The sequence below is a fragment of the Molothrus ater genome, chromosome 3 (assembly GCF_012460135.2).
Source record: "Molothrus ater isolate BHLD 08-10-18 breed brown headed cowbird chromosome 3, BPBGC_Mater_1.1, whole genome shotgun sequence".
Lineage (NCBI taxonomy): Eukaryota > Metazoa > Chordata > Aves > Passeriformes > Icteridae > Molothrus > Molothrus ater.
The window spans coordinates 39,050,859-39,076,329 of NC_050480.2; the positions used below are offsets into that span (position 1 = coordinate 39,050,859).

At 40.9% G+C, this 25,471-nt stretch overlaps 1 long non-coding RNA gene across 1 annotated transcript in view; it reads right to left on the reverse strand.

Moving 5' to 3' along the window:
* Positions 1-17,617: 17,617 nt before the first annotated feature.
* The window catches only part of LOC118685564 (uncharacterized), a 30,368-nt gene continuing 22,514 nt past the window's right edge, over positions 17,618-25,471 (reverse strand). Inside the window, exons 3-5 of the long non-coding RNA XR_004979991.2 lie at positions 25,335-25,466; positions 18,819-18,939; positions 17,618-17,720 (exon numbers count right to left, since the gene is read on the reverse strand). This is a non-coding gene — a long non-coding RNA (uncharacterized LOC118685564). The remainder of the gene's footprint in view (positions 17,721-18,818; positions 18,940-25,334; positions 25,467-25,471) is intronic.

Genomic DNA, 25,471 nt, shown 5'->3' on the forward strand with positions numbered 1-25,471 from the left:
AAAACACACTGACACACTGGACGACATTCAACTTCCATAAAAAGCTAAATTTCTACCTGAATTTCATGGATTTTTAGTAATACCCAATATTACTTTTTTTTTTTTTCCTTTCAAGCAGAGAACAGACTCAAGACTACTGCAGTTACAAAGCACAATTAAGTTTTATGTTCCTGATATTACATCTTTGGACTTTACTGTGAGATCACTGTGCAGTTTACAGCAGGACAGTAGATAATTCTGTTGATTTTTTTTCCCCGTTCAGTCTGAAGGTTTTTTTGTATCCCCAGTAAATTCCCAAATTAATTTTCTGAGGCTTGAGCAATACTCACTGAACCTGTTCAGGATTTGACTGTATCATCCTTTCATCACTCCATAGAAATTCTCTACCTGGTAGATAGAATTTAATTATTAGAGTTTTATCTTTGGATCTGACCCTAACATGGATTATAAATATGAAAATACTTACTCTAAAGCCTTGTAAATGAAATGCATATAGTTCCTATATGGATGACAACAGCAGTTTGCATTTTCTCCCTGCAGAGACAGGAGTAGGGACATACTAGTTCAAAGTGAACTTTTGGCCTCTTGGGGGCACAGGAAAGTTTGGTTCCTGCAGCAATTGCAATTCCTTTACAGGATCCCTCCAATTCAGCTTTCAGCTACAGTAGTACAAATCAAAAGCAACCTCCTGGTGCTAGCATGGATATTGAGCAAAAGTTAACACTATATACATATAATAAAAAAATTCAACCTGTGTGTGCTGGAGGTGTGTCCTGGTTGCTATGGAAGTGGTAATCATCAATTTCCTGGCTAGTGTGGGATCCAAGTACCCTTCAACATAGCTTTAATGTTGTTTTTCACACTTGCAAAAGATACAGATTTTGGCTGTAGTTCAGGCGTTCCCAAGTGAAATGAACTCTTTTCCCGGCCATTGTGCTAGGATGTTTAACTTAACAACACAGAACAAAATAAAACAAAACAGAAGAACAAACCAACCCCAACCAACCAAAAAAAAAAAAAAAAAGAAAGAAAGAAAAAAGGAAAAAAAAAGTTAAAAAAGTAATAGTCACGTTGTGCTGAAACCCTTACAGTATTGCCTTCAACATTTCCAACAACCCCCTGCCAGTATCCATTCAAACTGGTGGCTCAATGTACCTGAGACAGCTAATTAAAAAAGGAAGTGGTCAAAGTCATGCTTTTGTTTTTTTGGTAAACTTCAAAGGTGATCCCTCTCCTTCCTCCTCTTTACATTTTACTGTCTGGCTTTCTGCCCATCCTGCAGCTGTTGGCTGAGCCTGTCTTTCCTGGCGTCAAACCTGCCTCCTCACGGTCCATAAAGCTACAGCAGAGATGGGGATCCGCAGGTGTGGAAAAGCCAGAAGTGCAAGATGGGCCCGTTAATGATTTTTCTGGCACCCCATGCTGAGCTGCTGAGAAAAAAAAAAAGGAGAGCAGCTCGCAGAAGGCAAGGGACTCTTTGTTTGCTGAGGTATTTGAGATTGTATTACTTCTCCCACAGCAAAGGTGTTGGGTTTTCACTTTAAGGGCTGTTTACAGAAATGATTCACCTTTTATACAGCTTTTAAAAAATGCTTTGAGGCTTTAATTGGACGCAGGATTTACATCACACCAGTATGAAAACTCTTACTTTTCATTTAACCCCTCATTAAATCATTCAATGATCTTACTCAGCGATAAGCAGCCACCTCCCATTGTGTGGACTTCACAGAAGAAAACAAAAATCAGTCACTAGGGATTCATTTATGTCATAAACCTTCATCTGGAAATTTCAGCAACCATTTACATTTGGGCAATGAAGGCAGAGGGAACCAACTGCTGGGGGAGAAAAACAAAACAGGAAAAAACACCAATGATTTGCTGTTGTTCTTGAACTAATTAAACAATTTAATGAACTATATCTGAAACTCTTATCTTATAAAAGTCACTTAAAAGTCTGCTTTATTTTAAATGGTCCTCGAGCTGTGAACTGGGCCTAAAGAACAACTTCTAGCAACTCCAGCTCAAGATTTTCAGAAATGGGTGCCTGAAATTAGCAGCCTACAGGAACCATTTTTCAGAACACACAAGTGACACATGATATTTTCCACCACTCAGAATCAATGGGACTTGAATTTTTGGATGATCCAAACACCAAGGCATGGTCTGGATTTCACAAAATATTTAGTGCCTAACTTCAGCTAGTGTCCCTACCTCCCTCTAGGAGAGAGGGCATGAACAGCTGCTTGTGGGTTTTAAATCTGTCCCTGAGCCCCTAATTAGGTGTGGGATGTCAGCATTTCTGCAACCACCAGGTCCTAGATTCCCTACCACCCCAAACTTTAGGCATTTGTACTTTAACCTTGGGCCTTTACACCAATGTTTTAAAGCTGGGCAGCATTTTGGTGGTGAAAAAACTTGAGCAAATAAGGACTGAGAGAAGGAGCAAGGGAGGAACATATTGCAAGGGGATGGGAAGTTTAAAAGGAGTTAGTGAGTCAGAAAAGTGTCAGCTCTGTCATCTCTGCTGTTTGCTTATACAGCAAAAGTTTAGAGAGGGAAGGATTTGTCTACACAGAGCTACTGGGCATTGCCCAAATCTCAAAGGTGCAAGTTCAGTTCTGCAGCTGCTTATCCATCTAAACCTATGCCATGGGTTAACCCCAGCCAGCAGCCAAACCCCTTGCAGCCGCCCACTCACTCCCCCACTCAGGGGATCAGGGAGAGAATCAGAAGGGTAAAAGATAGAAAGCTTGTGGATTGAGACAAAGGCAGTTTAATAGGGAAAGGACAAGCCACACAAACAAGCAAAGGTAAACAAGAAATTAATTCACTTCCCTGAGGAAGATACATGTTCAGCCATCTCCAGGAGAGCAGGGCCCCATCACAAGCAATGGCTACTTGGAAAGACAAAGGCCATCACTCCAAACATGCCCCCATGTCCTTCTTCCCCTACTTTATACTATGAGCATGATGCCAGAATGTCTGGAATGCCCCCTGAGTCATCAGTTGGGGTCACCTGTCCTGGCCATGTCTCCTTTCAGCCTCTCATTCACTCTCAACTTCCTCATCAGCGTGGCCATACCAAAAGCAGAAAAGGCCTTGTCTCTGTGTAAGCTCTACTCAGCAATAAAAGAAACATCTCAATATTATCAACCTTGTTGAGCACAAATCCAAAACACAGCCTCATACCAGCCACTGTGAAGAAAGTTAACTCTACCCCAGCCAAAACTAGAACAACCTCTATGATGCATGTGCCCCCTCTGACAAGCAGCCATAGATGAATTTCAAGCTCCTGACCTGCTCACTTATTTTTTTCCTAATACTTGTATTTTCACGAACAACTACTTCTGATGCAGCAATTCCTAGAAACTCAAAGGAGGACTGGGATCAGTCACAAATCTGAAGTCAAGCAGTGCCAGCCATAAATGAGCTGAATCTGGGTGCATGATGCTTCTGAGACTGCTTCAGCAGTTGGTTGTGCCACTCAGTGGCTTATGAAGTTCTAAGGTAGCTGGACATCTCTTCAAGAGACACCAGTGAGAACCAGAGTGGACCCCCATTGTCTGCAACAGTGAGAACTGCAGGGTGGTCTTCTCCAGCCTGAAGTCAGAGCTGGCATGGCATGGCTTCGCTGGCAAACAAATGAATCCAGCACCCTTTCTAAAGCAATCAGGGATTTATATGAATGCATGGATTTCATGCTGCCCCTAAATTCAGTTCTGTTAACAGAATTCTAAGGGAACTCGGTACACATAAGATGCTGTCTCTCCTACTTTCCAGTAACAGTGCCAGTACCTTTGGCATGGAAATAGAACACAAACTGCCCAACCCAGGACTCGACAAAGATGGTCTGTAACCTAAAAAAACAACAAAAGCTCAAAAACCTAACTCAGGAACAGAACTGTCAGAGTGCTTACATGGAGCAAGGAAATAGGGAAAGAGATATAGAGGAGGCAACCACCCTCCATATTTTTAATAGAAACTTATTTCCCAGCTGTCAGAAAGAAGAGTAAGGTGAGCTCATGAATAATTGCTTTTGCAGGTTCCCTTGACCACCAGACTAATGTTGAGCTATCCATCCTGCAGCAGTCTGCAATAACCTCCCCACTGTGTCAGCAGATAGATTTTTACAGCAAAGCACAAGAAACAAAATCATTTTTAAAACCAAACCATCTTGATAGCCTTTTTGCACTCACAAGTCACCTCATAACATGAACTGGCCTTTCTCCTGATTTTGTGATGCCACAGAATGTCTTCCTAACTGCATGTATCATAGCTCATGACAACTGCTCTACCATCAGCTTTTCAAGAAGGAAGCTCTAACCTTGCAGCTCTGGAGGCCATGAGCCTCCATGAGCCAGTGCTCCCACAAGAAAACAATTTTTTTTAAAAAGGATATTAGAAACTGAAAAGCTGAGGGTGACTGGACATGGAGGGGGGGAGATGTTGCAGTGCTGTGGTAAATTATCTGCTGTGCCACAGACTCCTCTTTAGCCATGTGCATGCTATAGAATCTTTTTGCACCACAACTCTTTGCTCTGGTGATGATGGCAGTACAATAATAATGACTCTGTAGAAATGGCTACCAAGTGCAGTTCTGGTAAGGCCAATGGAAAAAGCTGCTGAAAAACACAGCTTTATTTTCCTACACTTAGCTTAGTAATTATAGAGCAAAATTCAGCTGAAAGGAGCCAGCAAGGGCTGGGGTTTTCACACTTACCGTCGGAAATATTTGCTCCCTTTCTTTTTGGGTCTTTGTGTGTTTATGAGAATGAGGTGGCTGTTGGCAGGGTGCTGATCCCACCAGTCTGGCTGGGTGCTGTGGGCAGAAGAAAGAAAGCAAAGTCAGACGGATGCATTTTCTAAATGGGATCTTCAACTCATGACAGTTTATTTGCCCCTTGATGTGCCATCCTAAAATTTATCTTCCCCTGGGAAAAAAAAAAAAAAACTAACATAAAATGCAGGAATGTTTTGGAGATCATGTTTTCCCTATTGAAGCCAATCTCCATTTCTTTGAAAGAAAAAAGGCTTCTGAAGAGGACCACATTATGTTTTAGCCATACTTCACTTTCTTCCTATATATATATCCTATATATTTTCTTTCCATCAGGCTGTACACTTCACTAATCTACCTTCCATAGAAGTAGAGATTAAATGATTTAGTGTCAGCAAAACAGGTACAGTTTTACAAGGGGATATCTGAAGTAGCTCTTCCCTGTTATGTCTCAGCCAAAACAAGTGGAAATTGCCAGCTAAAGGAGGTCCTGTCCCCTCCTCCTAGTATTTGCATAGCTATGTAATCAGCCATCTCAAGCAAGCATCCCTAAAGTAACCTGAAGAAAAATTAGAGTGTGGAGTGGGGAGATAATTTTCCTCTAGATCAGAACAAGGTCTGTCTCTCAACACAGAGGCCATAAGATCCAGCAGGAGCACAAGCAGGGATGAGCTGGAGTTGACAACTTCCCTTTACACAGCACACTTACATCAAACCAAAATTATTGAGAAACTAAAGCAGGAGACCAAGGACAGGAAAGGGAGGGGAGCTGACTTAGCAGCCATAGCTGTTATGTCAGCTTAGCTGTAGCACCAACCCATCATTTAGAGCTTCTGTGGCAAGCTGATCTTTAGCAAGAGTAAAACTTGAAAACTCTTGAAATTATTTTCTCTTTTTCTTTCTGGCTAGAAAAATTACAGTGGTTCTTTCTGAGATCTGTCATAAAAGGCAGTTATACATGACAATACAAAATCTGTCTCAGAGACCAAGGACTGAAACAGAGATTTAAAGCTTTGCTCAGGCCGCCTAACCCATCTTTCAACAGAAAAACAGGGGATGGAGAGGAGCCTGTTAAGTTTTGCACGAAGGCTGTTCTGATGAATCCTCAAACACAGAGATTTTACCTCAAGCTGTTATTATACTTCCATGAGACCTAGAGAAGTGCAATTACTTTGGTTCACTGTTTGCTCCCATATCTTCCTCTGTTTGCCTGAAACCACCGGTGATGAAGCAGCTGCTACATGCCCTCCCAGGAGCAGCACACAGGCTGCGCTGCACTGGTGTTTCAGAAATGCCTGGATCTGGCTCTGCTGGAAGCAGCCTAAGTGTAAGGTATTTACACATTTTCATTTCCAGGCATGAGCCAGAGGTGCAAAGGTTCACAACTGAGGCAGCAAAGGAGACCTCAGCCATGAGGTAGGCTCAAGTGGATCCACTGATGGCAAATTTCACACAAAAGTTCACATCAATGCCTCAGTCAACTTTAAGGCTCTTAGATGAAAGAGTTTATTACAATGATTTACTGAATAAAAACAATGAATGCCATCAGCAGATTTTCATTATTTGACAGATTGGGTTGGCAATAACAACTGTGTGGATGTGATATGCTTGGAATTTTTAATGGATCCGATTTAAAATTTTCCCATATGATTTTGTACTTGGCAGAACAGGAGGATTCAGAATGAGTACACTGAGACAGGTCAAGTTCAAATAAAAAAGACCTTGAGCAACATGATCTAGGTTTGAAGTTGAGGCAGAAGTTGCACGAGAAACCTCCAGAGATCCCTTGCAACTTCTCTTTTCAATGCTTTAAAGTGCTTATAGCAGGAGATTTGGTCTGATCACTTTAACAGAGGCATCCTGCTTCACTTGAGTACTTAATCAAGAACATTTCCAAGTAGTAACAGCCATGGCCATTATCAAAACCAAACACCTCTCTGGACTCTCTGCTTTGGCCACATATCAGTCACTGCCCTGTGTGACAGCTGAGTGAGTAAAATATAATGGGCCCTTGAACAGGTGACAGGGTCAATAATCAGTTAGGCCCTCCTGGGCTTAAAATTTAATGAATAAATACAGCATTATATGAAGAGATGTCAGGGAGAAAGCACTCTTTGAAGGTTAGTTAGCATTCTCCAAACTACAAGATTATTAATCTAAGCCTGGAGAACAGCTTGTGTACTTCAGGGACCGTCTCATTTTTGCAGCTGGTGTAATTTAAGAAGCCTACAAACAATCTTGTCTGTGTCTTTCTGACCACACAATTCAACACAAACTGCTACTGAGAGGGAAAGTAACTGCAAACATCCCAGTTACAGCAGGAAGATTAGGCAGGAGGCCAGCTGAGCAAAGAGAGAAGGCAGCAGAGCAGCTCCTGGACCTGGTTCCAGAGGTTAGCTATATGTTGTACTTGGTAAACAACAAAGTCCTTGTAGCTCTTCTCCTGCAGAAACCCTGAAAACAAGTTAAAGCAAGGAAAGGGAGTTATTTCCAGCAACCCCCACAAGTGTGTGCATCCCATAGTTCTTTGTCAGATGCACAATAGTTTTGAGAAAATAAAATACCTTTAAGGAAGGGTAAGTCTCAGAGCAGAGATATTCATCATAACTCCCCTAGTCTTTGTTAATGTGTTAAACATAGGAGCTCTGCTTTAATTTCAGTCCTGGGGACAAGAATAAAAAAGAGAAAAAATAGAAAACCTTAACAATGCTTAACTATTATGGTCTAAACCAAAATTGCTAAATTCTTGTAAGAGAAGTAGCACTTCCATTTCCTGCATGAAGAAAACAGGGGAAAAGAGATCCAAAGAGGGAAAGGATCAGGCATTCAGCCTAGCCTCCTGAGTCAGTGAGAATCAATTCTTTTGCTGCTTGCTGCATGGTCCTGCAAGTCAATGCAGATCCTGACTTCTTGCCTTAGATCTGTTTCAGGAGAGATTTTGCACCCACCAGGCAAAGTGTGCCAGCACTGGAGTGAGCAGTGTTATCGGGTGTCAGCTGCAGCACTCTGATACATCCTTGAGAACTAGCACATCATTAGGGATATTTTCACAATGGGATGTGGAGTCTTAGGTACATGTCAGACAAAATTGAGGATGCTTTCAAGGAGGAATTAAAAAGACCATAACAACTTCTAGTAACTGTTCATTTAAATGTCCTTTGTCCATATGACTTCACCACTATTTTTGAAATTTTCAAAAAGGTTTTGATAAAGCAACTCTGTATGCTCTTCTATAAAAAAACAAAACCAAACCCCAAAAAACACCACAAAACACCCAAACAGAGAGACACACACCACACCACCCCTTTCCCCCAAATGGAGGTATTTTTTTCAAATGTGCTCTGGAAGAGAAATTAACAGGAAATATATTTCAGAGTGCAATACCCACTATAATACATACGCTGTCTGAGTCTCTGCACTTTGGGCAGTTATTGCCACCTCCCTGAATTAGCCACAGTTTACACCTACTTGCACTGATATAAACGACAACACAAGAGCAAAGTGAGAGAAAAGAGGTCTGCAATGTCTAACCTCAGCCAAACACACCTGCAACCCTCTCCCAGAGCAAACTAAATATTGCACTATGTCTGATTTACTGTACACTACAATAACACTAATAAGTTCTGTAGAATTACATGTAAAAAATTACACATTTTATACACTGGACTTACAAGAGATTTCATATTGACTGATATATCCAGCAACATTGAAACACCCCCGTTCACATGTTACATTCTGAACACATTTTAAAATAAATTAGGATTTGTTCTTTGGCACAGCTCACAGGAGCTGCTTCCCCAGCAGCCACCTTGATGAAAAGCACAGTGAGAGTTCACACTCATCAAGGACTTGTCAGCACAAGGCATTGCAGTTCCTGGGGAGCACTTCCAATTCCCACAGGCAGGTATCTGTCTCAGTGACACAGCTTCAAGGGCACACCACAGACAGCCATGAGATTAAATATTAAACTCCCTGATCACACTGGCACACAACCTCAGCCATTATTATTTGCAAACATGGCTCAACAACCCCAGGTTTTTGAAGAGAGAAGTGATACTGTGGTTCACTGTGAGTTTGCTGAAAAGCACCAAGAGCTGTGGTGCTTCCAGCCTTCCTTATCTATGCTGCTAAAAATGAACCAACACAGATCTTTCTAAACATCAATCATCCCCTCTGGGATGTCAAGAGAGCACCAATATCATATCTGAGACTCCTCCACTCATGAAAGAATTTGTGCTTAAGAACTCTAGATGTTTTCCTGATTATCAAGTTTCACTCTAGAGATAACTGGAAATGTTTCATTTGAAGTAACTTCCTAAGGGACAGTCTTACAGAACATCTATTCAGATTATCTACCTGTATCCACTCTGTGTAAAGAAGCTTATTCTTTAGCATTGCTAAGTGTGTGAAAGGAAAAGTCCCTGTCAGAAGAGTCATCTGTCTATTTACAATACACCATCAGCTTTGCACCACTTTCCACACAGAATGTTTCCCATCCAAAACCCACCTGCATAAGAACCAGAACACCACTACAGTGGGGTCTCCCTCAAGTACTTTCCTAAAAACACATTAAGATCCTAGTGAAGGATAAAAATTAATTTCAAATCCATGCCTTGTCTCTGATATGGGGGAAAAAAAACAAATCAGTCTCTGCTGAAATACCGTTTTGGTTTAGGATGAGCTGCCTTAAATGGTCTAAGCAAATGATGATTTTTTTTTTTCATTCTTAAACTCCAAACTCTGTTTTTAGAGCTTTATCTTATATACCTGCTTCTCATTCCTAGAAATTATATATGGTACCTGATTTTTACATAGATTCTCTGGCACATTCCACTCCACATCTAACTCTATTTGCTGCTAAAGTTCAGAGTAATTTTAGAATGAAATTAATGCTAACACATATAACTTTAGAAAGCAGAATTTCACATAAATTTCAGCTGCTCTGGATAGAGCTAAAACAAGAGCAGCTGGTGCTCAGTAGGTTCTGATTTTGGAGTTGTGGATGCCAGAGGAAGGTGGACTGGAAAGAGAAGGAAGTTTGTTTATATGACTGATGTCAATTTCTTGCCTATCAGGGCCTGCTTTAATGATTTTTTTCTTTTACCAAGAAGTGAAAGAATTTTGGTGTGGGTCCTCAGAAAATGCAGTTCCTCAAAATTCCACATCAAGAGGCTCAGTCTCTCTTCCCATGCCTGCACTGGGGGCCAGGCCCCACCACCCACAGCCCTGCTTCTCCTAAAGCAGCTTCATGGCAGTCATGGCTGGGAGAAGGAAAGTCCAGGGTCTCTTTCAGGACATCTCAGGGAATAAACATAAAGTTTATTCCACACATAAAGTGTGCTCTGGGAAATAAAAGCTGCCTGAAGCATGAAGTGGACCAGTTTGGGGATTTATTTTGTTGTTATTAGAAACTAATGTGGGAGGGAAGAGAGGGTAGTCACAGTCTTCACTTACTAAGATTCAAGTTTTGTAGTAGTCACCAGACACACAAAACTCCAGGTCCCAGGCCCTCCTTGGTATTTAAACTTCATCCCTCTGAAGCCTAATGTTCCCATTCCTGGCCCCTTTCTTTTTCCTCTTCCTCTGCTACGCTGAGCACTACATGCACCTCACTCAGTTCCGTCCCCTTCTCAGCTGTGACAGTCTGCACTAAATTTCTCCTTCCTGACTCTCAGCCTTCTTGTCATCTTTTTTTCTCCTTTAAAACTTACCTTGGCTTTGGTCCCAACTTTTGAGGGATTTATGTCTATTCTGAAAGGGAGAGATATCCCATTTATTTTAACATGCAAACTCAAAGAGTCGCAAGTTTGATCTAGGCTGCAAGGAGCAAGGGCACTTCTAATGTCCCCAGTCCCAAAAAAATCACACTCTATGAACCATTGCAGCCCAGCAGAAATATGGATTTCCCACCACCCTGGAATGGCTCCTCATTCTCCACTATCTCTTGTGCTGTCTGTGAAAGCTCTTCAAAGCTCTATCCTAGGTGTCATTTTCTGTGTCTTATCCTCAGGGAGCCTCTCCTCTTCACACTGATATAACTATTACCTTTAGGTAAATGGCTCACAAATCTGCATCTCAATACCAAAGTGATCTGCCTCAGTTTAGCACTACACATTTAATAACACTTCTGATCTGCTGCCCTGGAAGGATGACTATTTGTTTAAAACTAAACTTTGCAGTTATTACTGAGCAGCTTGTCTTTTTCCTTTGATGTTATTTCCTTTTATGTTATTCCTTCTTCTCCATTGCTGTTAGCAGCAAAATTCTTCCCATTTCTAAAACTTCAATTTTCAATACCTACTTTTAATACCTGCTTTTTGTACCTAGCAGTGCTGGAATATTTCCCGCCTTTCAAAATCTCCTCCTGTGGTGGGTTCCGTTCAATAAAAGAAATAAATCCAGACAATATGCTTGTCCATCTTGATCTACTACAAATATTTTCTTCCTCAGTTCTTCACTGTTTCTGTCTTTTTGGACCAGTGATGAACTGAATGATACAAATACATCACACTCCCAGGACCTGTTGCACTTAGATATAGTTAGGTAATCACTTCATAGAAACTAATTACATTAAAAAAATGCAGCAGCAGTAACAAAAATTGTTGCTCTATCTCCTCTGTGACCCTCCTTCCTGTACTGCTGAATTTTCAATTCCTGCCCTGTTATACCTAAGTTCTATGCTAGAGCTGGGTAAAAGCTTTCACTTGCTGGCTTCTTGCAGTGTCAATGATCAACACATCCTCAAAGTGACATTTTGAAAAGCAACTTCACCTTGTATTAAAAATCTCCTCTTTCAGATTTGTGCCTGACTCCCACTCCTGTTCCTAAATACCAGTTTTCACAAATCTTTTTGGAACCTTGATACAAATCAATCTAGTGCACCCAGAAGAAAGGGCAGAAAGAGGGACAGACAACAGCACTACAAACACACCAAATTTCCCTAGAATAAGAGTGAAGAAATTATTAATTTACAGATTTACACAATTTACTTACACTTTTAGTTCCTTCAGCTTACTTTCAGCTAAAATAATTACAATGGAAGAGGCAGCAATCATTGTATTGAAGCCATCATCTTTATGTTTCAGATCTATTTTTCGAGACGCATGAAGCGAAGGAAGGAGTGACATGAATGCCACTGATGCAGGATTCTCTGCCATTTCAGAAAACTGAGACACACCTGTTTCCTCTCAGCATTCTCACTGATATCTTCACATGCCAGACCCACAAACCATTCCTTAGGGGCTGCTGCTGCTCTGCCATCCCCAGTAAATCAGCCATGCTGAGGGAAGCTTTCTAGCACAGAAGCTCAGCAGCGTGAAGCAGCTGGTGCCCATGCCAGGAAACTCTCCTGCCTCCAGCCAACACAAGCTGCTCCTCTGCAGCCACTGCTCTCCACAACAGGGCTGTCTGGCACGTTTCAGTCTCCAACAATGTCGGGGTCTTCACCTAAACCAAGATCACAGACTGCACTTCTATGCCTGAGGTGGGTTTTATTAAAGCTCCAGCATTCAGCAGTTGAATACATACAATTCTGCTTAGACATAAACAGTGTTCCAAGTATAAGTAACATCTGAAAAAGTAATCTGTTTTCTTGCTATTCAGCCAAATGTCATTCACTTCCAGAGTGAATTATTCCAAATCTAATAGTGACTTAGTGGCATCTTTCAAGAAAAAGGAAAATATCTCCTTACCTACCTTGTAATTGTTTTAATAGCTATTTGGGACAAATTCACAAGAATTACAGCTTTTTTGTAAAATATGGAATTTTTTTTTGTTCATATTGATAGACAGATGTTCACTGTAGATCCTTTCCAGCTGAACTATTCTATTTTTTGTTTTTCATTTTAACACTCAAGAGAAGTATTGAAATGTGAACTCTGGATCTGGTCCTCCTCTAGTCTAGGGTTGCTCTCTGCAGCAATCCCATAAAAACCCTCTTTTCTCAGAATAACAAGAAGTTGGCCTTTCTGTAAACTGGAGAAGAACTGGAGAGAAAAAATATTTTAAAGAATTCTTTTTAACTTCATGAGGTGGAGGATCCTCATTTAACCAAAGCTGATGAGTACAGCTGAATCAAATACAAACTGAAGACGACTTGCCTTTTTTACAATGGGAGTAGGGAATTAAAGGAAAATGCAATGAAACTAACACTTATGGATATTTTCTCTGTGAGCATAAGCACCTAAGAGTGCAAGCAAATATTAATACAGTGGTTGAATATATCTCTGTAACCCTGATGGGCAACAATACAAAACCAGGAAATGCTCTAGGCAATGTCTATGTAAAACCCACATCAATTGCTTGTATCAGTTAAAAAACAGAGATACATTTAAAGTAGTGCCAGTTTGTGAGCAGGCCTTTGATTGAATTCCATTTGCATTTCATAGAGAAAAACAAAAGCTTTCTGGGCCTGATTCTCCATAGACTTTCACCCAACCCAGGTGGCTACCTATACACTTGCATTACACAGGTTATCACTATAGAGTGGCTCAGTATCATAAGTATTTGCAGCTCCTTGCGTGACTAGAAATATATTCCTAAAATGCAAAATACTAGGAGGAAGGAAAGCCAGCATCCAGAAGCCAATCTGTTTATGTGCCAATATAATATCTTGCTTTTCCTTCCCCATTCCTCTCCTGGGACCACAGCTAGGCTGCTTCAGGCTGGACATGCCAAAAGAGCAGACTTATTGCAACCATCCCATCTAAACTCATAGCCTGAATTTTCTATTTTCCATAGAGTATAACAGTATAACTGTTCTAAAAATACCTTGACTGCACTTCATTTGGTCATCTTTCATCCTGCCAGTATTACAGCCTGAAAGGCTCAGGGGTTTTCAAGTAATTTTCAAATGGCCTTTTCCCCTTTGAATGCATTAGAGGCTGCCCCTTCATTTCTCCTCTTTACTTTTCTCTCACCTGTTTGTGAACAATCACTTCAGCCTCAGCCAAGCACACAGAAACAAGCACTGAGCCAAGGCATATTTGCCTTAGGTCGGGCAAACAGGGTCTGTGTGGCCACCCTTGGCCTGGGGCATGATGAAAGGCCACCCAGGCCCCCTCACGGTTTGGTGACACCCCAGCCACCCCTCCCTTCCTTTGGGAGCAATTTCAGAGGGTCACCCAAAAGTGGCTACAAGTAAACCTGTTTCCATGAGCTGAGAGAGGCTGCTCTCTCACTGCCAGCACTCTGGACCTGTTCTCTGCTGCCACTTACCCTGGTGGGAGCCCAGGGTGCTGTCATGGAGGGAAATCACCCAGGGCTTTCTCTGGGTGCAAGACTTGGCTTCCTGGCAGCTAATCCTGACTAGGCAGTAGCTCACATGTGGGTTTTATCTTAAATAAAGAATGAGAACAATTATACTTGTGTGTTTTCACTTTTGCTCTGTTAATGGGTAATTTCAACTTTCTTTCATGCTCTCCTTGCCAGCTCTGCACACGGCACAAGAGTTAATCTAAATCCTCCTAAAGACATTAGCCAGTGCCTGAATTCTATGAAAAGTAATTTAAAGAATGGATGAAGTTTATAGAGATGTCTGCCCAGACAGTAAAGGTGGAAATGAACATGCTTTTAGTGGCAGTGGAATAAATCTGTTTTAGCAAAACATGGGTGCCAAGCCTTCCTGTCAGCCTACACAAAAACATGAAGAAGGCCCAAGCCCCCTTCCTCTGTGTAGGATGTCCTCTCATCAGAGAGGTTCACTGGAAGCTACTCCTGCCTCCAGCTTGGAGAATGTAGCTGTCAGGTGCAAAGAGAGAAAGCAGAGTGAAATTTGCTTATCCAAGCCATTTTCCAGCCTACAGCCCAAAGGTACCATCTGGTATCATCCAGTGTGCTGTGGGCCAAAAGCAAGAGCTCCTCATGATGTATTGTAGAGTTCCACACAGCACATTTTGCTCTGGTCTAACTGGAAGAAGAGTGACTGGGTCTGAGACTGGACAGGAGGCTGAAGCCCTCTTTTGATCAAAAGAAAAGTGTTTATCATATCAAATCAGTCATCTCTTCCTTTCACATTAGAAGCCACATTAAAAGCCTCAGCATTATAGCTTAAATCCTTTATCTCAAATCTAGCTTGTCACCTGCATCCTTGCCACAGGAGGAATGTGCAGCCTCGACAGTGACATCAGCTGCAAGGGACCCAGCTGGAGCTGTCCAAGGGAGAGCTGGGCATTGACAAGGCCATTCTTCACCACTGGAGGTGAGGGCATCAGACAAGTGTGGGAGCTCTGCCACCTCTGTGGCGTGGGGACAAAATTTGTGCCTTCTCTCTTGAGCCAAACCAGAAAGCAACCCACACATTATGGGTGAGTGATGGGGAGGAGAAAAGTCCTTTGCACAAACACTGTTCAAAATTGCTGATGTTGCTACCTCGTCTGTGTGATGAATACACTACAAGTCTGGAGATGGGGAAAAACTGGTTCTGATGATCAGTTATTTAAGTGTTTGGTGTAAGCCCTTCTGAGAAAAGGAAAAAAGCTGTATCACATCACAATGTCACATGGAACACCTTAAGAGCATCACTTAAGAACACCTGCCTCATGTTAAGGAAATCAAAAAGGTATATTAAAATTGAGCCACAAGATAATTAAAAATTCATCTCACAACAGTCCCTAGCCATTTTATTTTCCTTTTTTCTTTCAAGCCCTTCTTTGAAAGAAAAATTAACTTCTGATTCCTTTTCCATCACTAGAATCATGGGTAAAAAATGTGGGAAAATAAAAGGAGATAAATAATTTCAAAATCTCATCTTCTTCCTTTACTGCAAAACGGTCTTCAAAACTGGGTAGATCACTCCTCATTTATACTTCACCTTTAACTGTTAGTAATACTGCCAGTATTTATCAATGCTAAGTTTTTCCAAGTTGTTGAAAGGTTAGGGGTCAGGTAATACACTTATTGTATTTACAAATGAAACTTTCAGCCCTATTGTCAAATATACAGGATAAAGTATATTCCTATATTCAAAAATAGGAATTCCTATATAGATATATTCCTATATGTGAATATTCCTATTCTGTTATCCCCCCCCCCCAAAAAAAACATACATCTCTTTACTTTCAAACTGCTTAATTTGGTTATTCATGGGTTAACATTTGGTAAATGGGCTCTAAACTTGTAAATGACATTAAATAAAAAATTCTATTCTAGAACTGTGTCCTAATTTATATAACAAACATGGCAATTTATACAGCAATTTATATGCCCAGAACAGGTAAATTCAAAGATAAAATGATCACCTATGCACAATAAAAATAATCTGGATTTAGGATTAGAAGAGAGCAAGGGTCACCACATTTTTCATTGCTGTAAAAAAGGGATGTTATTTTTGTCCCTTGCAATATAAATGAGCTTAGTAGGCCCAACATGTGAAATACCTTCTGGACAGAACTGACTTCATGAAAAGATAGATGGATGGAACCACTGAGTTCATAATCAAACACCTGCTTTTGACTTCTCTCCAGAGTGTGTTCTACTTAGGAAAAGAATGCAAACTGCAAATGAAACCCTCACTTATCCTCAGCAACCTGACAGGCTGGCCCAAGAAATACTGCCAAGTCTGGCAGACTGGGAGGGAGAGCTGTGAGCGCATCGCACGGAGGTGTGAGGAACGCGCCCACCCCGGCTCATCGGGCAGGGCACAGCTGCAGGGAACTGTACACAAAGAGGGGAAACAAGGGCCTTTGAGGGGAGGAGGTGAGAAGGGGCCTAAAGCAAAAATGGGAGATGCTTTGGTTTCCTTCATATCCTGCTGCTATTTCAGCCAAGCATTTTTCATCGCCAACTTACATGAAAAGCGTTTTTTTTTTTACCAAAATAGTTTTCAGATGTCAGAATTAATCCCTTTGATTAATGTAATTAAAAACTGGGTGTACTACTGAGTCTTTTCAAGCATTCTTCATCACCATCCTTTTAACCTGCCCCTTTTGCATTTTCAGTTTACAGTACTTTTGCACAGAGACATAATGAGCTGGAAGGGAAGGTGCTCTAGCAAGACTGGGACAAATTCCAATGAAGTTTATTCTGAGCACTTTCACCCTCCTTATCTCTGTGTCATTCTTCAACTTACACACCCCCAAACATTCTCACTGCCTTCATGCCACTTAGTTTCTGTGTGGAACATGAAAAACCTGGATACATTGGCCAAAATTCTTTCCTTTAGATCTTTGGCTTCCCCCTTATCAGGAGCAGCAGGTCCCTGAACCCGACAGAGAACTTTCCTAGCCTAGAAACACTGAATAATTAATATTTCTCTCCTCTTTCTGTGGTCCCTTTCCACCCTATGTTATTCCCGTGGTGTGCAGATGTACGTGAGTTCCTTCTCAAATTTACAGTAAAATTAAAGGATCACCCCAAGTTCTCCTTGTGTTTATAAGGGTGTTAAACATCATTCTTCACAACTGAGAAGGTACAAAGAACTGAGACACTGCATGAGCATGTTCCTAAATCTAGGTCTAAATTTAAAACTTGCCAGGAGCCATCTGGCTGAAGAATACTGCAGGGAAAACAAGGAGCAATTCCACCACCATGGGGCACAACTAGTCTAGCAAAACCACAGTGATGCCACCGCTTGACAGGCAAAAATGCTGTTCTGCTGGAAGAATGTTTCTTTTCAGGCAACATCCATCAGTAACAGAATTATTTTGCCTTTGTATAAGCATTCCAACCACAAGGAATGAGGCAGCAGGTCTCCTGCCACAGCAGATCGTGGCAGTTGCCTCCACTGTTGTCCTGTATGAAGCACAGCTTAGGGAGGAGTGACTTTGGGTGGCACAACACCAGTCTGAGCAGCACTGTTTGAAAGCACAAGTGATTTGTTTAACTATAACATAAGTTACTTGCCTTTTTCAGCTGCTTACATCCTTTGCTTAGAGAAACCAGGGCCAGCTGCTCCATAATGGATCTTACAAAGGCACCAGAAGGCAAACTTTTGGAAGGCACCATTCTAAAGTCAAAGAAAAACCATAATCAGAATTTTACTGGTGACTTGTGAAAGAAATAGAAATTGTTCCATTTCAACAGTTTTCCAACACTTGGGTACTCAGTTTCTAGAGTAGCATTTATCTGTGTCTAAAAAAAATCTCAGCATCACAGTACTCATATATTTGTGGAAGACATTTTATGCTACAGGCAGAGTAATCTATGCTCCAGATCTACTGAGGGTGATTGAGACATAGAAATCATCTCCATAGAAATCAAGGAACTCCATAGAAATCAAGGAACTCCATAGAAATCAAGGAAATCATCTTTTAATCAACTAAAACTCCTTTCCCTTATTTCATGTACTGGTAGCCTTGATTCAACAGGCAAATTCAGATTAATGGAAGAGCTGCAGTAAACCAAGTTCATATTTGCAGGATTGTTGCAAAAATTAGAGTACAAACCAACATACAGGCGTGAAAAAAAAAGGAAAGTTTAAAACAGTAGCAAGATAGCAAAAGTCAGGAACAAGATCTCCTTATTTCAAAGACTTTTAAGAGGATCAGAATGAGCAAGTGATACATAAATTGTCAAAACCAAAAGTCAAGTTATTTCTCATCCTAACCTAAAGAAAAATGCCCTTGAATAATCATGCTGTAGTACAGTCAGTCATGGAAACCACTTGTTCACATATTGGGCAAATTAATCATACTCTCCATATTCTGGCACAGAGGTTTCTTTTTTATTTAAATAATTGAAAGATTGGATTACTTCAGACTTTAGCATTTCATATGTCTTTTCAAAATGTAGTTCAGTTTTCCTTTTTCTAGAGACCGGGATGCTTTTGGTTTAACAAGCAGAAAAAACAGACTGAGAGAAGAATTACACTAAAGGGACAACACCATATTACTGGGCTTGACTCTCAAGTGACACAAATGAGCACTGATCCATTGATGCTAATGAGTTACACACTCCTACAACACTTGAAGATCTGGCTTCTTTTCTTGCTTCCTTCTTGCTCTCACTTTTTACAATCAGTTTTGGTTTGGAGCTTCCTTTCCCTCCTCCCCCCAACTAAACTGCCTAAATATTCAGCTACCACCAAGCATGTAAGAAACTCAACTTTTTGATTTTGTATACTCAGGTTTTCTTTTGAGCTGTTAACTATTACAGCCCAGTGGAAACAGCAGCCAAAATTCTTCACAACCCTGTTGGTTCTGTAGTTTATCCTTTAGCTTTCCAGTCTGAAAAAGATGATATGAAAATATTAGATTAGTAAATACTCAAACCCAAGAACAAAAATACCAAAGATACCAAATACCTTGCTAAATTTTAGAAGATGTTCTAGAGATATAATTAGGAATGAGAATACCCTAAAATATACTAAGCTTCTCCTTGAAGGTGGGTCAAATCTGTTTATTCCTCCCTTTGCTATTTTCTGAGCATCATCTTTCCACACAGAGGAAAGCAGCTTCTTTTTCTTACTCATCAAGATCCTTCAGGAATTACAGGAAAGGGCTCCCACATTAGTTAGATATGCTTTTCCTGAGATCAGCCTGCAGAGTTGAAAATCTGCCTGGCTATATGTTAAGGACATTGAACCCTGCTTCCTTCCCCCTCTCTCCAGTACCTAGGTCAGTACAGATTAATTGTTTGGAACTCCATACCTAAATCCTCATCTTCTACACTGTGTAAAGTTTCCTTCAGGTCTTAGTAGCTTCCAAACCCCCTGCCTGATAAAGAAAAGCTCCAGACAGTGTTATCTAGGTTGGTAACACAAAATAACATGAGATAATACTCTGTGGACAGTGCACCTGCAAGGTGTATGAGCCAAATGCATATGGGAGAGATATGTAGGTGAAACAGAGCTGAAACCAGAGTCAGTGGCAATCAAGGAATTAGATTTATATGCCCAGACAAAGTGCTCTGCACTTCAATGAAAGCTTCTCCCACATTGTCTGGTCTGCCTCTGAGGGCATCTCAAACACTGTCTGAAACCTGCTAGAGAACTGGCTCTCAAAAACAGCCTTATCACAAACTGCTTCAGGTCTTTGCAACCATTTTATGTTTGTGTGTATTAAACTGTACACCCCTGTGAACAGAGGACAAATACCTAAACATTCCCACAGTAGTAATTAATTGCTAAATTGAGATAGAGGTATTTTTTTCTCTGAAGTCTGTGTAGTTCTCTAGGATCACTGAAACTAATTTCCCTTGACACCACTCAAAAGGTACCACAACCCAGTGTAGGAGAAGCAGAGGATTTAAGATTACAGGATTAGGATGTTTTTGCTGTTCTAATTCCTTCTTCATCAGTAACATGTATATGTGGAGATTCACCCCAAACTATTCGCTGTCCTGGTTAAAAACAGAGGTTTCACTCCTTTTTCACAGCAGGGAGGTGTTCACACTGTGGCTGATACTAACAGGCTCTCTGGTCAGGGAAACCACAAACAGGATAAGCAAAGGGTCTGAGACACTGCCCTGTGTAGTTTTCTTTTAGTCTCTTTGGATTAGAAGAAAAACAAAACAAAACACTAAACCAGACAGCAGCTCTATCACATACAGAAAGGGGACTCTTCTGTATGGAAGTTCTGAGCATGCAAGGTTTCATTCTTCTTCAGCAGACATTAAAAAAAAAAAAAATTGAGATTTATAAGAGAAATGGGCATTTTAGGAAAACAGATGCTTATAAATAAACCAGTGTTATCTGTAGTATTTTTCAAAAGTTCAACCATGCAAAGCCTTGTAGTAGGCAAAAGCCCCAGACATGGTTATTGCATAATTTTTGTATAAAATAAATAAATATATAATTTATTATATAATATATAAAAATAATATATATTGAAAAAGATCTGTTGCCTTTTCAAATTCAAAAACAATATTCAAAGAAAATGTAACTTTAGAAGCATAAGAGGACTAAGGAATAGTCTGAAGTACGAGACAATTTGCAGTGGGGCAGTTGATGTCCAAGGATGTCCACTTAAAAGCAAAATAAAGTTTTGGTCAGTATTTTTTTTCCCTTCCAGTAGCTGGGAAACAAAGCACAAAACAAATGACAAGTAAACATTCAGCCACAGGAAGCCATTAACAACAGTGGGCACCAATTAGGGCCCAGCAGGTATCCTTTACACCGCCTGGTGCTCTAGCTCCTCCTCAAATACTTTGGCATAACACTCACAAACTCAGGCTTAGGAAACAACAGGCTGTTTCATTTACTCTGCAATTTGTAGCCACATATTCCTGCTGATAGGCCCATAAACCTGTTTGTAGTCTTCTTCTGTTTCCCTTCAAGTTTGTGCCATTAGAAACTACAATTACTGTCTGTCCAAAGAGAATACTCTTCAGGAAAGAAAATAAAATTGAGATACTGTGATCCTTTTCCTCTTTGTCTCTCTCTCACTCCTTTTCAACTTCTCTCTTGGAGGAGAATGCATAACACAATGGCTGATGTCAGGCAAATGGGCTCACTGAGAAAAATATGTGTGAATTCTCAGATTTTTGCAACAAGGACATTATTTTTTCAAATCACAAATTTTCCAGTTGAATAGAGTGAAAAGCACATTGTTCCCAAAAGTAAGTCAAAGTTTGCAAGATTTTAAAAAGTATAAAAAATATACTCTACTTCAGCCAAAACCATTGTACAAAAGATATACACTTTTGAGATCCTTATATCAACTGTAAAATATTTTGTATCTCCTATCTAAAAAACACAAGCCTTTTAAAGTCAATTATAGATTGTGCCTTACTTCTTCCCTTAGGAAGCACAGAGATTTATTGACATATGACACAAACTAAGATTCTCACCTTTACATTGAGATTGTAAAATAGAAAATAACAAAGCAAGTTACAATCTCCCACACTGAGATTTTACCAGCTTGTCACTGTTTTTTCTGAAATGAAAAAGTACTTTCATGGCATTATAGCACTGCAAAAAGCAGAGGAAAATCAGAGTCCAGCCCAGAGAACTGAGGGATCTTCTCAGTGAGTGTCACGATACAAAACAATATGGGTGAAACAATCCATTCAACTCCCCTAAATCAACATTTGTCTTACAGCCATCTACAGCCAGGGTGCTCTCATGTGCCATTTCTGTTTCAATCTTGCCAAATGCAAGTTAACCAAAACATTACCAGTTGAAGCTTGAGAGTTTCTTGATGCTTTTGGCATTACAAGACTTCAAGGAAAGCAGATCGAAATTGTGCTAATTCAGAGCTCTCCACGTTTCTCTTTGATTTTCCTTCATTTTTAATTATTTTTTTCCACTGTTTTTTGCTGTTTGAAAAAAATCAAAGCAAACCTCAGCAAATGAGTAGTTTACTTTCCACTTGTACTAAATGTTAAATCCCCACTGTCTTTTGGCAAAGGTGTGCCCAGTTACCCAGCTCTTTGCTCCCTGCACTGCCTTTGCTGACAGTTCTCACTGGAGCTGCCAACTCCTGCTCCTGCAGCAGCATGGCAGAGCTGTGCAACCTCTGCATGCAACAGCCCCCACAACCAGCACTGAAAATCATCTGTGGCAGAGGGATAAACTCTGCAACAGAATTCCCAGAACACCTTCCAATGAGTTTTACAGAACAACCAGATACATACATTGAGCCTTGTGTCTCAGTACTGCCAAACAGGTGTGTGGTATAGAAGTGTCCTTATCATGCCCAGATATTGGCAGCCTAGAATCCAGAAAGGTCATTGACAAACCACCCACACAAGTACTTGTGTGTGCCCAGAGCTCACCTGTGTGCTGCTCATGTCATGGGAAGTGTTTAGGGTCCACTGAGGACTGCAGCAGTCCTCACTCCTCAGTGCTGCTGCTCGGCATCTCAGCACTTCAAGGAGACCATGTGGCCACCAAGGTAGAGAAATTCAGTACCTGTCTGATTCCTCTTGGCTCAGAAGGGAACCAAGTGCTGAAGGCTCCACATCACTGTTTCCTGGCATGCTGGGACAGGAGCACTGCGTGACAGAAGTGAGTGAAACAATCCAGGCACTGATATTCCTCAGCAATACAGAAAAAGATCATGTGAGGAAGCCTGAGAACAGGAAGGCAAACCAGCTTGCCCATTTCTACAGATCTAGACTTATGAAAGAACTGGACTGAGTGGACTCTGCTGATGTGCTGCTCCATGAATACATGTGAACTCAAGCATCCTCCTCCACAGCTAAAAGACTACAACTATTGTGGACATTTACAGAATTTTCACAATGAGGTTTATTTGTTTCATTTGAGATTAGCCTAAATGGTCCTTTCCCAAGTACCAAACTGGCTGGAAAGTTTCACCCATTACAATGAGAGCTTCCCTGTTCCTCTCTGGGAAGGGAGCAGTTGTGCCTGTGTAACTTATCTCATGCACACATTTCAGTTTTGTCTTGATACTTCTCAGAAAGAAATTTGGGACAGAAAATAACACAACTAAATACTGATCATCTAAGTGCACACGAATCCATACACAAAACACCAACTAATAAGAAAGGTGTTTTTTACACAACTGAGTGTATATTTATTATCAACCCTTTCAGCACTAAGAATATATCTTTGAAAACTACATCTTATACTCTAAGGCCAAAAGAGGCAGTGCCCCTGCTCTACAGCCACCTAGAAATCAGGTGGCTTGTCCAAGCCAGTCATCTAGGCTCCTTCTGTAGTCAAGCAAGAGAGATAAGTGTCTCCAGGTTGCCATTTATCCCATTCTAGGATAGGTGAGTAAAACAGGTGAGATGAATCCCTGGCATGGTATCTGCTGGGGGAGGGTGAGGAATTACTTCCTAGATTACTCCCTTAGGAGAGATACTTAACTTTTAGCAGCTAATGTTGAGAGGAATCCCATGCTACGAGATTAGGGAGGATTATAAAGATTCACACACTTGTGAAAATTCCCATTATATTGAGCTTACAAAGAAAGTAAAAATTTAAATTTCCCATGCAAACAAAACCAGCTCATACTCCCATTCAAACTGTAGATCACTAAGTCTATTATAGTCAGAGATTTGTGGAAGTTTTGTGTGTTTTCATAAAAAAATAATGCTGCTCTATTTTCCCAAGAAAATGAGGTTCACATTCTGACTATTGAGAAATTGTCTGTTGCAAACCTGTTAGCCATTTAAGTATGACAGAGATACACAAAAACACTTGAAACATCTAGTGGGAGCATGTTACCAAGTAAAGGACAGATCTGTCAGTGCTGCCAAAGAGGAAAGGTGGAAACATGTCATCACTCCTGAGATCAGAAATGAAACTTAACTCAGGGAAGGAACTTGTTTAGCTCCATTCTGCTTCCATTCACCTGACACCCCAGTGAAGGTGTCAGAGACAAAAGTTTTCCACATCTGCTGCTCTTCAGCAGTTAAAGGCTCTGTTCAGGTTTTGCACAGCATCCCTGCAAACAGTAAGAACAGCTCTCACCAGGAGTATCTCTCAATGGTGTGTCCTGCACTACTGGAACCAGTGGCACCATTTCTTTTTCTCCATGCTAGCTAAGTGTGTGCTAGCATTTACTGCCTATAAACGCAGGTCATTCCACACAGGCAAACATCTCAGAACAAAAACCTGCTCAGCACAGTTTGCAGTTCTTTTAAACCACTAATAGTTACATTAAATGAGGGAAAATATTTAATACTTGGATGAGATTAACACCTGGCATTCTTGCAAAGCTAACTCTTAAAGAAATTGAAAAATTCAGACTCGTACTAGTAACATATATAATCTTCAGTCACAGTTTCTCCCTGCATGGAAAAAACAATGTGCTACTTCACATGCCCTGAATAAACTAAACTCAGAAATAGCTTGAGAAAGGGGCAGACACTGCATTTACTGTTTTTCTCTGCTCATTTTCTACTGTCACCCCCTTTAGGATTTTCCCTTCTCATGTCAATTACTTACGAAATGGGGAGAAAGCATAAAGACATGATTAAATGATATTATGATTAAAAGTAGCTCTAAACTCCAGAAGTCAGAGCCCAATGCCAGAAAGCAAGTAGAACATGGACATGAGATCTGCCTTTCTCTGCATTGCTGTGGCCAGTTGAAAAGATTCACAGATACCTACCAGCACTATATTGATATTCAAGTGTTGAAAAGCAACTGTCACAGTCACAACTGAAATGCCAGCCTACACACAGTGATTCACATCTTGTGCTCCTTCAAATATAACTATAACCCTGTCATGCTAACAATCCCATGGAAATCCAAAATGGGCGAGGAGGGAAGCAAAAGCTTTCATTTCCCAGTTACTTTGCAAGCATTTCACCTGTCTTGTCCCAGAGTCCGGTGCTGCATTCCAGTCGTGCAAGCACCGGGAAGGCTGGGGAGGTGTGAAAGGACCGTAAAACAGAAACACCAGGAGACACCAGGGAGATCATCAGGTCACACAGCACAGTTTTACAGCCCCAGTCTGCAGCCACACCAGCTCACAGACAGCCAAAGCCTGGCCTTCTGCAGGCAGGGAGAGGAGCAAAGCAGTGGCTCCGCTGGATACACCCGCTTGCTTCCACTCTCCATAACCCATCTCGCAAGTCCATTCCCACACGGAGCAGCTGTGAGATTGGAGTTCACAGAGGTGCTGAATTTGAAGCATTAAAGCATGTCTTTTGGTGCATTGCTTCACTGCAGACATAAAATATTATGGAGGTTTTCTTGTACTACCTGCTACATCCAGCAGTGAAACAGTTGCAGGTCCTCTGTTAGATGAGAATCCAGCTCTCCGTTTCTCCTGCAGCCACTTTTCCCCTCTTCCTCTTCAACAGTCTCCAAATTCTTTTCTTCTGAAGAAAGCATCTGAG